Genomic DNA, 12,545 nt, shown 5'->3' with positions numbered 1-12,545 from the left:
ATGTCAGGGGAGAGCGGCTACAAACTCTTCTCTGTTCTCTTCCATCTAGCCAATTTCCTTTGCGTTTTTTCTGCTTTAAAATTCATTATCATAGTTTACATTCTAATAAAAAAATGCCTTTTTTTGAGCTTAAAATAATTTTGTTCTTCTTTGGGGCATTCTGTACAGAGGAAGGTTGTGACGCATTGCCTCGAAGCTCGTGGCTTGAAGTGCCATCGTACAGCTTTATCCAGACCGCCTTTGTCATTACGTTTTCACTCTGGGCCACGTCTTGACTCCTCCATTCCCCAAGCCCGATCCCCTGTTTGGGGACCTGGCGCCGCGAGCCGGGATGAGCTGAGGCTGAAGGCACAGCCGCAGCGGAGAGGTAACCTCCGGCAGGGAACAGAGGAGAGAGCCAAGGGGCAGCACGTTTTCACAGAGGCGAGAAAATAGATCACAGTTCACCCGCCACAGCCGCGTGCCTGGGCATAATTGACAACGCGCGCTGTGTATTTAAAAATAAGCTTGTTTTTGCCTGTGTTTCTTGGTAGCAGACTTAAACATACTAACGAGTAAAGTGGCTTTTCATGAGCCTTCATCCGTCAGTACCAAGGAGCCTGTTTTGTATTCCCAGGACCCAGCGTACCTCCGAATAGCACATTATGTTTTCATCCTGCTGTGCTGCCAGGCACTGTGCTTTCAGGGTACGAGATAACATGTTAACAACCAAAACAGGCTGTAAAAATGAGGGGGAAATTGCGTCAGCGATGGGCAATCGCTCAGGTCACTGGAGGGAGGACTTCCTAACGGCATCTCAGCTAAGCACAGGCTTAAATCCCAGGGAGCATCTTCCTGTGAACTGGCCACTCTCACCCTGTTCCAGGTTTCAGGGATCCTTCCCACATGGGGAGACTGACTTCAGATGTAGCTACATTGATAAAAATCTATGACATATTTATTCTTGATTTTGACGGTGTGCCATCAACATGAGTCCCAGGACTGTGAGAGTAGGTGCCTTTTTATCCGCAGATCTAAGGATGCTTCTATTCTCCATATTTTGTGAATTTGTTGGCAGGTTAACAGCTTTCTGCAGCCTGGGTGAGTGGCAAAGCTCTCATTCGCCGCAGCTCCTTTTGTTCATGGGAGAGTGAGTAATAGCAGAACAGCGACCATTCTTTGCGGAAGATCGTCCAGGAGCCCAGTCCCTTCTTGCTGCTGTTGACTCTCAGTAGCCTTTTCAAAAAACCTATAGAGCTTACTCCAGTGCTGACCTTGTCTAATCGTATTGATTGTTAGTAACTGAAGGCTAATTAGGAAGCAAGTTGCTATGGTAATTCTTGAGTCATACATATAAAGAGAAAATACTGCTAAACCCACTAGTGCATGGTGACTATTAGCATAGTTAAACAAATTAAAAAATATAATTCATTCAGATTTATTCTGGAATTCAAATGAAGATACAATATGCGACAAGGAAGTTTTTCCCTTGCTACTGCATTTTCCTCTTTTGTAGTCATTTTGTTCTTTTATTCGTCTGTTGAGTGAGTTATGTATAATTTTAGGACTAAATGACAAAGTAGACTTTGGGTTGTTCTCCACCCCCACCTCACAGCCCAGACAAAATACGTCACAACAAGCTTCGTGTGACAGGAGAATGATTCAGGCAGAGGGTAATAGGATTTGGAACCCCCCAAATTTCTAGGTCACTTGTTCATATCCAGTCCACATGCGTGTGATGAATGGTTTATTTTCACATGGGTAGGCTGGTGGCTTGCATACCATGAGACCGTGATCTCAGCTTGTGCCCTCAGGAGATGGTGATTCATTGCAAGGTAGGGCTGCTGCAGCTGGCTTTCGGCAGCAGCTTCTTTTGGGCAGGCTTTGAAATGGCTGCGCAGCGGAGCTGGTGTCTCAGTGGGTGACCGCGCTCCATCGTGGGGCACTGCGGGACGGCTGGGTTGGTTTGGCTGCGCTGCGCCTCATCTGTGGATAAATGGAAGATTTTGCCAGTCACATCTAATAGAATCTTTTCACCTTGTTTTTAACTAAACGTGACCCAAAGGAAAATCAAGGGCATTCTCCCCTGTTTAATGGGGGGGCGGTGTCTTCCTTCTCCGCCTTTGGCACCTTGCTAACGAGTCATGTCACGCACAAATCTCCGCTCTCCTAACAGGTCTCCATCTGCACATCTTTAGGGAGGAGGAGAATATAAAGGCATGCATCCTGTTGCTACCCTTCTGGACAGTTTGAATGCTGAGGCAAAATGTATTGAGGAGAGTCACAGGACTGTATGGGAGACAGGAGTGTACTGAGTTCAGGTCAGAGCCAAGTGAACATGAGTTCACAGTCTTCAGTGGATGAATGTCCTTAAATTGACTTCAGCAGCACATAAAGAAAAAAGCGAGCAGAAATGCAGCCACTGTGCAGCATGAATCTCTTTTAACAGGTCTCATAAATAAATGGAGTATTCTCTCTATGACTTCTTGGGACTTGTATGCTCACAGAGTTGCATTCATTTAACGGAAAATAAGATACGAAATTGATTACTAAGAAGTATGTGCCACTTAAAAGGAAAAAAAAAGAAAAGAAAAAAAAACCCAAACAACTGCCCCAAAAGACAGAAGTATGTTTAAGTTGATTAGGATCAACTAAATCAGAGCAAAGATACTCTAACAATGAAACCAAACATCTGGTTTGGGGCTTTGTGCTGTCCCCAAGTTAAATAGGTGCCACTACAGAGACAAGTCCTGAATCTGCCATTTTGAGGTACCCACTTCATGTTCCCAGTGATTAGCCCCCAGGGAAAACACAAATTAAAAGGCCTGGTACTTAGGTGCTGCCTAACCTGTCCTCACAGAAGGCTCCCAGCTGGGCATGGGGCACAAGGGATTCACCTTGGGGAATCTCTAACCAGAGCCATCCTGCAGAACCATCTTCAAACTCACAGAGAGAATACAATGAAGCCCTATTACCTTTGTGCAGAAGAATGAGGTGTGTGCTGGTACTGCTGGTTGCTTTCTTTTTGCTGTACCTTTCCGCATGTAAGAAAAATGCACTCCTGTCCAGGGATCCGATCCAGTCCTTAGGGATGTGGGTAACTTCACGATAGAACATCTTTCAGAGAGCTCTCTGATCATCTTCCGTAATATGTGTTATATTTGTTTCTTTGTTTTCCTGTCAAAATAATCCAAGAATGATATGTTTTGTTTTCAGTCTGATGGAAGAAACAGTATAGCAGTTCACTTTATTTTTTAATTCGGTATTTAATGTGCTGAAAACATTTCTTTAAATCTGAAAACTAAATTGCTCTCACGGGATTGCCTTCAAGTTTATGTACTTCTGTGTTCTTTTGTGTATTGAGCTTTGTGCTTTCTAGAGACAATACTTATTTAAAATTACAGGAAAATATGCACTCCTCTAAAATGTAGAATGTTATAGTAAATACAAATATATTAAAACCAATGGATTTCCATGTCTTCTGCTGCAGAGTCTGAAATCTCCTTCAGTCTCAACTAAAGCAATGACAGTAATCAGAAATGATGGATTTAATTTTCTTTTTTCATTTTCTAAGTGGATTTCACCAACATGACTTTTCCAAATGGTATTTTTTGTGGTTTGGGATCTTTTCAGGATTTTTTTTTTTCCCTCTCATCAGTAGAATTTTTTCAAAGTGTTTTCCTGGAAACAAAAAAAGTTTTGCCAGGCTCATGTGCTGTGAAAACACTGTAAGTTCCAGTTTGTTTACAACAATACAGGAAGCCAGACAGAAAAATATTGTAAGTATATGCAATGCAGTACAGCAAAGGAACAGACCAGCAACTTCTAAGGAAATAATTTTTTAACCCAAACCACGTTTCCTGTTCAGCCTGCTTCTTTAAATGCTGTGGCTGGGGAGGAAGATTCGTCTTCCTTTTTCGTTGATGAAGAAGGAAGTACTACTTCAGATAAGGTTTCTCGCATCATCTCCAGCTCCAACTTCTTCCTATGTCCCCAGTTAGACATGACCCAGTAGAGTGTGGAGGAGAAGGGCTCCCAGGGAGATCAAAGTTCTCTTACATAAGAGAAACAGGTCGTTCCCAAGCGGCCAGGAATTGCCTTTGGGTTCTCTAGGGTTTTACCTCATTTCTACAGAGACTTCTCTGGGGGGATCGATACTGAGGGCTCCCCATCAAAGGGAGTCCAGTCGGAGGGCTCTCTTGTTAAAGCGCTGCAACAGCAGATAATAGCAGGAAGCCTTTGTTTGTCGGGCGTTTCTACAAGCATGAGTTGCACGGCAGAGCTGTGGCAGAGACCCTTTGTGGCATACATGAGCAACTTCCTTGTAAATGGGGTTAGATGCTCATGCAATACGTGAGCAACTTTCTTGTAAATAGGGTTAGATGTGGCGAAAAGCAGCTGTTTGCTGATATTAGTGAGTAAGCACCATCATGTGGCCATGGGTCTATTATTTTCATTGCTTTTACTGGAATATTGTGTGTATACATACAGAAAAATAGAAATATATTAATATATTGGATTTTTGGCCCAAGTTTTATGACATGTTCCCTTTCCACTATTAAGACTTTCTTATCTGCGTGAAGTCTCGGAGTGTTTGCAGGTGAAGAGGGTTATTTGTGTCCCGCAAACTCAAGTGGAAATATGTGATTTTCCAGGGTTTTATAGTGGAGATCTGTTCAGTTATTTGTCACCTAAGACTCCAGATGTATTGAGTCTAGCTCCTCTTTGCTGCCATTAGCCACTTGGCAAAAGGGTTAGGGATTGTATGTAATTCCCATGTTTTCATAATAGGTCATCTCTGCATCCTCCAATATAGAACCTGCAGATTTGGGCTTAATGGTATTTTTTTTTTTTCCCCCTGCTTATGCTAGCACAATCAGATAAATAACCCTCGTTGCACACTTGTTCTGTAAAGCCTTTGGCTCAGTCGCTTCTTGCTGGTACTTGTGTTTTCTCTGGCAGTTTGCTACAAGGCAGAGGTTTGGTTTTAACTTTGGAAGCATAAAATAAGATCCCTTTCCCAGGTAGGTTATATCTGAGGGCCCCAACCATGCAACTATTTATGCAGTAAGGTCTTGGCTGAGCCTGGAGCCAACATTCAGGGATAAGAGTTTGTAGGGTCAAGGCCTCAGTTAGGTACAACCCACAAGAACAGTAAGTAGTTTTTATGGAAGAGAAGAATGAACGCAAATAGAAAAGGAGACAGAAGGAGGTATCTGTGCTGAAAAGGTATTTCACAGGGAGACTGCAACATAGAATAAGAGAAACCCAAATCTCTTTAGGAGGACATTTGAAAGATGTAGTGGACAGTGTTAGCAGCTGCAAGATGTCTGTATTTGTAATTGTGTTTAACTTTAAGCAATGTGAACATTTTTCCCATGATGGGTCAAGTCATGAAGATTTATTTTCACTGAAGTGAGTGTAACATACTGCATGATTTGCTCTGGTGAATACTCAGAGTCCTCTCACAAGCCTGGGAAGATTTTTTAATGCCAGAATTGAGGAGTAAGAGGGACTTTTCTACAATTTTTCCTCTTCGCTAAAAAGTTTAATTGTGCATATCTGAGGCACTTGCTATTCTGGATCTTCCCATTTCTATAATGCACTGGAGTTAGTAATGAACTGTCCTCCAGAGCCATCTTTTGTGCTTGTGTGCTTCCTTAAAGCTTTTCAGAACTGTCTGTCGCAGTGTCTGAGAATATCTGCTTCAAGATGGTCTGTTTGGAAGAGCTGTCGCTAGGTCCTGGAGGCCACATGTTCTCCCAATCCAAGACAGTCCACCTATTGATTTTCCCCAGAAAAGATTTTCCCCTTTTCCTCCTTCAGCCGCTCTCCTGAGTGATTGTCCCAAATGTAATATCCTCATCTGCCTAGGTCATCTTAATAAAACTATTCAACTATCAAAGCCAAGAGAGGAGTAATAAAAGATAAGTGGCAATAAATGCTGCTAGCCCATTTCCATGGAAGGATGTGGGCATGAAGCTTGTGTCAGCATCTCTGAACAAGGAGGTCCCTTCCTCAGCTGAACAACCATGTTTGTCTGCCAGTGTGGTCTCAAGAGCCTGTCGTATCTGAGACAGAAGTGCCATTGCGAGGGTGGGTGTCTTTATTTTAGAGACAATTTTCTGCCTTCCCTACAAGCTGTCATAGTCAAAGGTAAAATGCAGTGATGCCCGAATGCAAGGGGCAGCCGGTGCATCTGCCCCAGCAGCTGGAGAGCACCGAGTTACAAACCCCATCTCTCTGGACCCCCTGTGTGGAGCCAGCATTGCTGCAGAAAGCTGCTGTTTCCTCCTAAGACCAGGTCCTTGCTTGTTTCATTTTACAAAAGCTTCACGCATTTTCAGCTTTGCTGGCAATAAACTAAAACCAGTATAATACATCCCCTTAGTACTAGAGTATGAGGAGATATCTTTCCCCACAAACTGTACCGATTATAAAATCAATTCTTATAATGATGTGGCTTCTGCTGTTGGATCCGGTCGTTATCAGTTCCAATTCTGCAGACTAATCGCGCGCTTTTTCAGATTAGAGAGACCTATTTAAAACTGTTACATGGACAATTAATTTGATGCAACCAAACTCTCAACAGACTTTCATCTGGATTGCTGGCATGGTGCTAAAACACCGATAGAAATAAAATCCCTTTTGCGTCTGTCTGCTCTGTGGAAATTTGCATTTTATTTTTCCCATGCCTGCACTGATTTATTTGAGAATATGGTGTCATGCCCTTTGGAGAAGGCAGGAAGACACAGTGTTGGTGCCTGCTGTTAATCTCCTTCAAAGATTTACGTATACACTATTTTGCTCTAAGTGTGAAATCACTGTTAATACTCAGTTGGTTAAATGGATATCCCACTTATTTAGTCAGATCAGTACAATGTGCATGTATATCTTCAGCAAAGTAAAGAGATGATGAGACGCGTCAGTGCTTGAATTCATTTTTGATATGTCAATAACTGCTAAGAAATATTAGCCTGTAACTCCCTGGTGTTCAATAAATCATCGTAGGGAGACAAGTTTTTCATGTTCACAAGGAAAGTGGCAGGAGAAAGTGTCAACTGTCTATTTTTAAAAGGTCAAAAGTCTCTAATACTTTTAAGAAAAATAGCTTTTCTTTTGTAACCTGTTTAAATCAATGTAGTAGCATTTTGCTGTCACTTTAGAGGGAAGTTTTCGAAAGGAGATTTCTGACTGGCTTGTTTCTGATCAGACTGAAAGAAATAAAAGCTCCTCCATCGATGACATGGGGACAGAGGTAGCCAGGTGTTTAATTTTTCAGTTCAGACACATCGCAGACTGTTCCCGGGGGTGCTCACCCAGCGAATGGTGGGCAGGTTTGCCTGTGCAACACCGCACTACTGCTAATTCCTTCTCAAGCTTGACATAAATTGTAGCATCAGTCAAACCACCGAGTAAAACTGACCTGGCAAATTGCTCTAAAGAGTATTTATATTTAGAAAAAGGGGGGGAAAGGTAAAAAAAAAAATAGCCATTTTTTTTCCTTCCCTTTTCCCTTAAGTCAGTGTGAAGCTATTGATTTGTTGCAGTGCAGAGATCTCAGTGAGGCCACCTGCCCTCGGAATCAGTACCTGATACCTCCGGTATCACTGCTAATTGCAGGTACCTATAGAGTGAAAAAAAATTGTTTACAGGAATCTACAGGAAATTTACGCCACAAAAAACTGCCTCAAAGGCTGAGGATAAAAGGCCAAAAGTCCCAATTATGATGTATCACAGGAAATATAAGGTGAGCAGATCAAGGGTCTATCCCATGTACGTACCCACTCTGGAAGGGAATTTAAGGGAAGCTGGGGGAGTTTGCAGGGGGTGGGTCGCACCCCGCACTACAGAGGAGGGCAGTGTGGCTGGGCAGGGGGGAAATCCCCCCTTCACGCCACGTGCCATGTCTGTGGGCAAGGTGCACGCACCAAACAAGTGCCCGAGAAACCTCGACACACAGGGCAGCCCCCTCTGCTAGTCTGCCTCAGGGAGACGAAACGCAGAAGTCCGTAAATCCCACATGTACTGTGGTTATCACACAGCCAGCTCGCCAGTTGGGCACCAGTTGCTCCATGTCATTCCTGCTGCTGGTATTACAAAGTCTCCGTGCTCGAGAGCGTACAATCCCTGCGCACCATGTACAGGACTGATGCTGTGATCTGCCCTACGCTGGTCTTCTGCCATGCGTGTGCTTTGCTCTTCTTTTGACGCAGGTTTCCACTTACTCATTTATGTTAAACTTCTGTACCTGTACATACACACACATACACACAGACACATTTGGTTTAAATGGGCACGTTTCCTAGCAGGGGAAAAATGACCCTGTCCCTGTCTGTGTGCTCCGCTCTGATCCTGAAAGGAATTCTTATCATAAAAGCCATATAAATGTCCAGTCTTTTATTCTTTCATTATTTTGAAATGTGAGACCACTTGGCTGCGAGACCATGAGTTTGTGAGTTTAATAGTGTCTTGCTTTTGCTGTAAGACTTTGATTAGCCTAAGAGACTTTTTCTTGAGGACTACAAAGAAACTGCCGTGAACTATAAATTCCTTGCTAATAGAATAGTTTAAATGCCGTTCCAATGTATCTCGATTTTTATGGGTCGCACTTGGAGTGCAGCTGGGTTGAAGAGGAATGCTTCCTATGCTTCACGCTGGGCTCTGTTACAGGTGTCACGAAGATGTACCCCGAGCCCTGCCTAAGGGCAGCTTTGCAGGCAGGTTAGACCCAGCTAAGACTGTACTGCCACTGGGCAGCACCTTCCCCCTCCTCTTCATTTTCCATCTCTTTTCCTACTGTCACTGGCTCTGGCTATCGCTCACGGAAATGCTACGCTGCAGTCAGTTGCTTGTGAGCAGGTAATCACGATTACAGTTTGCTACGTTGTCACACCTTAAGGTCTTGCATTCTCTTTGAAGAAAAATAAAAACAATTATCCTTTGTGCCTTTCTAAAACATTTTTACTGAAAGGTTTTTTCCTCTTTTAGGCTGTGTTTGAGTAAAAAATTTATGCTTTTGAGGATCACCGTTGATTTCAATAGAGCCGTGCTTGCAGTGGAAACTAAGCTTAGCAGACACCTAACCACTTTGCAACAATGGGGTGGTTTGGGGGTTTGGAGGTTTGGGGGTTTTTAAGAAATTGCCCCTGATCGTTTTGCATACCGCCTATTCAAAGGCTTGCATGCATCAGAAATGACGCTCAAGTTGCCGTCTGGATTTGCTGTGGTAGCTAGCAGTAGAGCTAATAGTATCATTCATTACAAACAAACAATGTAATAACAGTCCCATCTTCTCTCATGATGACATATAATAAGGTATGCATTATGAGCAATCATCTGTTTGTGTGTATTTATACTGTAAGACAAATCACTTGCACAAATACTAGCCAGCAATCTCCTTTTTCTGTTTGTAGCTGCTGCTGCAGGTATTATTTGCTCTCCTCTACAGAAGATCTGAGTCTGCTGAGTCGGTGGTTTGATTGAGCAGCAGTGGTTTGTACTTTTAATGCCAGAGGTACCTGTATCCCAGACAGTGTTCTTTTCTTTCCGTTATCCATAAGCAGGGTGAGCATTTTTTGCCAGGTACGAATAAATTGTTCATGCAAATTATGCAACAAAAGCCCAGATTAGTGCTGCCTGTTCTTCACAGTGTGTGATCTCCTAAACTGAATGGGCTTTTTTTTTAATTTATCCTTCTTACCTGAATGACAGCCTATAACAGGTATACGGACACCCCAAAGGACCAGAATAGCAATGGCCTTCTGCCGGAAAACACCACTTTAGTGCTGTAAACTGGGATTCATCTGTGAAGAACTGTGATGAGTAAGGTGGTCACCAACAGGATATCCTGGAGAGAGTGTAGCAGAGGACGCACAATTCATTGCGGGGCACAGAGGGTCTTGTCCTTCTCCCTCACCCCCCGCAATCCCCCGAACAGCAAGCACGAAGCCCAGCACCAGATGGGTTACTGCTTCTGCCATTGACACATTTCCCTTTGGCTCCCTTTACTCCTTCTGAAAGGCTCATGACCGCGACAGCTGCAGCAGTTGTGTGCTTGAGCTGGAAGACTGCAAAAATAATTTTAAAAACAGATGTATTTTCATTACCTGTTTTAAAAAAATGACTGTTGCCTTTGTACCTAGGAATGGGAATATTAGAACGAAAGCCAAGTCATTCTCCAAATCTCTGAAAACCTCCCTCCCCCGTACAAGTGTTATTTAATTCTTTTAAAAACTTACTCTTTTAAAAACTTAATGTTGTAAAAACAGTTCAGAGATTGCTGTCTTCTTCTTCTTTCATTCCTTCCTTAACCATGCATTCTCCAAGCCTTCCAAAGTGTGGTGGCCTGCTCATGCCCTGCTTTAATCAGATCCGCATCTTCCATTTCCCGAACCGAAACAACGCCCATAACCCATCCCGCTCTTAGGAAGCCAAAACACTCTCTGATGCAGAAACATTCGGTTTTAAGCATTCCATTAAAAGAGGTATATCGTCCAAGTTGTTCCAAAGTTAGATAGCAGATTGGATCATAAAAAAATTATTACCCTCGACAGCCCTATCTGTCGGGTGAGGTCACTACTGTATTGTGGTTTCTTAATAAACTTTTTTTGCCTGTATAAGGTCAACAAATCTGCAATATTTTTCCCTGAGCTGTTTAGTGGCATGAAATCTCTTCTGGCTAAATGGATTTGTTGGTATTAAATGTTCTGCCTTTTCCGTGATTTTTTTTATTTCTAGACAACTGATTTTTAGATTGTGGGGAATGGCACATACACTGCTGACCACCCAAAAAGAGCATGAGCAAAACCAAGCCAAATCTTAAAAGTCTGAGATGCCTCCTGTGTTGTTAAATCTTCTAAGCTGTAGGTAAACAACTGAATTGTACTTTCATATAAGTGCAGCATAGGGGGTGATTGCTTCTACCGTATATCTTATAATGCATTATTTTTAAAGCAACCAGGAAGATAATAAAGTCTTTGAAACATTCCTTGCAATGGCTGTGTACCTTGTATGGTAGGAAGGAATCCCAGTCTAAGTCAAAGCATTTTGTTGCTGCTGAAACCTGAATAATAAAGAGGAACACGTTCACACGTGAGCTGGTGGTTCAACACTGCTAAACAAATCCAGTTCTCACCACCCCTACCGAGCACCCGTTGTCAGCCCTCGTGTACTTCTATTTTCTTGTTCTCCAGCCAATTTAGAGCTCCCAGAGCAGAGAAGAGCTGGATTTCTTCTGCAAAAAACCTTGAGGAAACAGGAGGGAGAGTTTCTTATTAAACTAAAAAATATCAAACCACTGAGGCGTTTTTTTAAAGCAGAAAAGGTCAGATGAACAACTTATCTTCTTTTGCAAGGCTTTTGTTTGTCTTAAATGGGCAGGTAATTTGTCAGGTATGGTTCAGTTGTTACTCAGAAGGACATGGAATGCTTTTTATATTACATTTAATAATTTTTGTGATTTTTTTTTTTTTACTGTGCACCTATTGTTACAATCCATTGTTTTACCTCAGGCCTGTTTGAATCTATTTGCACCCATCATAATTCCAAAAGAACAAGATATCCAGGAACAAGTGCTGGCCAGTTTACAAGCTATTTATCCAAGGTTTCATCCCAAAGATGTGCACAGTTACTTTGCCATTAAAATCCAATAGACAACCACACTATCATCGAATTATATCTGTATTATAAATTTTACTTCCTACAGCTGACCTCAGCCTGGGAAAACAGCATTTTTGCACCATTTCCAAAAACGGCAGCGAGGAATCTTTTGGCGTAGCTGTCTTTACCTTGACTTTCCTGGTCACTGGCAGCATAAGGGACATAATCGGGACAGGTTGCACTGCAGTAATTCCCCCTTGATTTACCAGGAGAACTCCTGAGCTCTAAATTACACCAGAGCTTGAGACATCTTTTTGCTATCCCACAGATTAAGGAAGCAAAGAAATACGTGCTGTGGACCAGCAGGAGATGCATTCTGGTGTGTTGATAACAGAAAACATGCCATTTTTATTCTACAGTTCAGTGGCTGTAAGTGGGCTTTAATAGTATACAGTAGAGATCAAATAGAGTTTTCTCCAAGGTATGGAAGACTTCTTTGTGGTCTCCAGCTCCTGTTAATAAGGATGTGTGTGCCAGTGGATTAATTTTAATCTCTGTAGTCAAGACAGCAGCATGTCCTACTGCTGAAGTTGTGCCATATTTCCTGGGAACTGTTTAGTGGTCTTCTCTATTTCAGTCTCTTTTCACCCCCTTTGTTCTTCACTGAGTTAAAAGCTTTCATTAAATCTCTATCAGTAATTAGTGATGTCAGAGATCCAGTAGCCAATGATGGATGGGCTCTGCCTTGGGATACACAGGGAACCGTGACAGCAGAAGGTGCAGGACTGCCGTTACGGATAGAAACTGCAGCCTCAGAAGACGTCTGTTCCTGACTGCTGGTGCTTGCCTTGGTGGCAGCTCATCGGTGTCTCTGGGGTCTGCTTTCTTATCTGATATCCACCTTGTTTTTAAAACTGATCAGTAATCCTGGAAGAGGTTCCATGTGAATTTTTCACTAGTCCATT

At 42.7% G+C, this 12,545-nt stretch overlaps 1 protein-coding gene across 1 annotated transcript in view; it reads left to right on the top strand.

Annotated features, from left to right (window-relative positions):
* Window positions 1-12,545, top strand: part of FSHR (follicle stimulating hormone receptor) — an 83,090-nt gene that overhangs the window by 43,594 nt on the left and 26,951 nt on the right. The window lies entirely within an intron of this gene.

Source organism: Grus americana, chromosome 3 (assembly GCF_028858705.1).
Source record: "Grus americana isolate bGruAme1 chromosome 3, bGruAme1.mat, whole genome shotgun sequence".
NCBI lineage: Eukaryota > Metazoa > Chordata > Aves > Gruiformes > Gruidae > Grus > Grus americana.
This window is presented reverse-complemented; position numbering and strand designations above follow the sequence as displayed.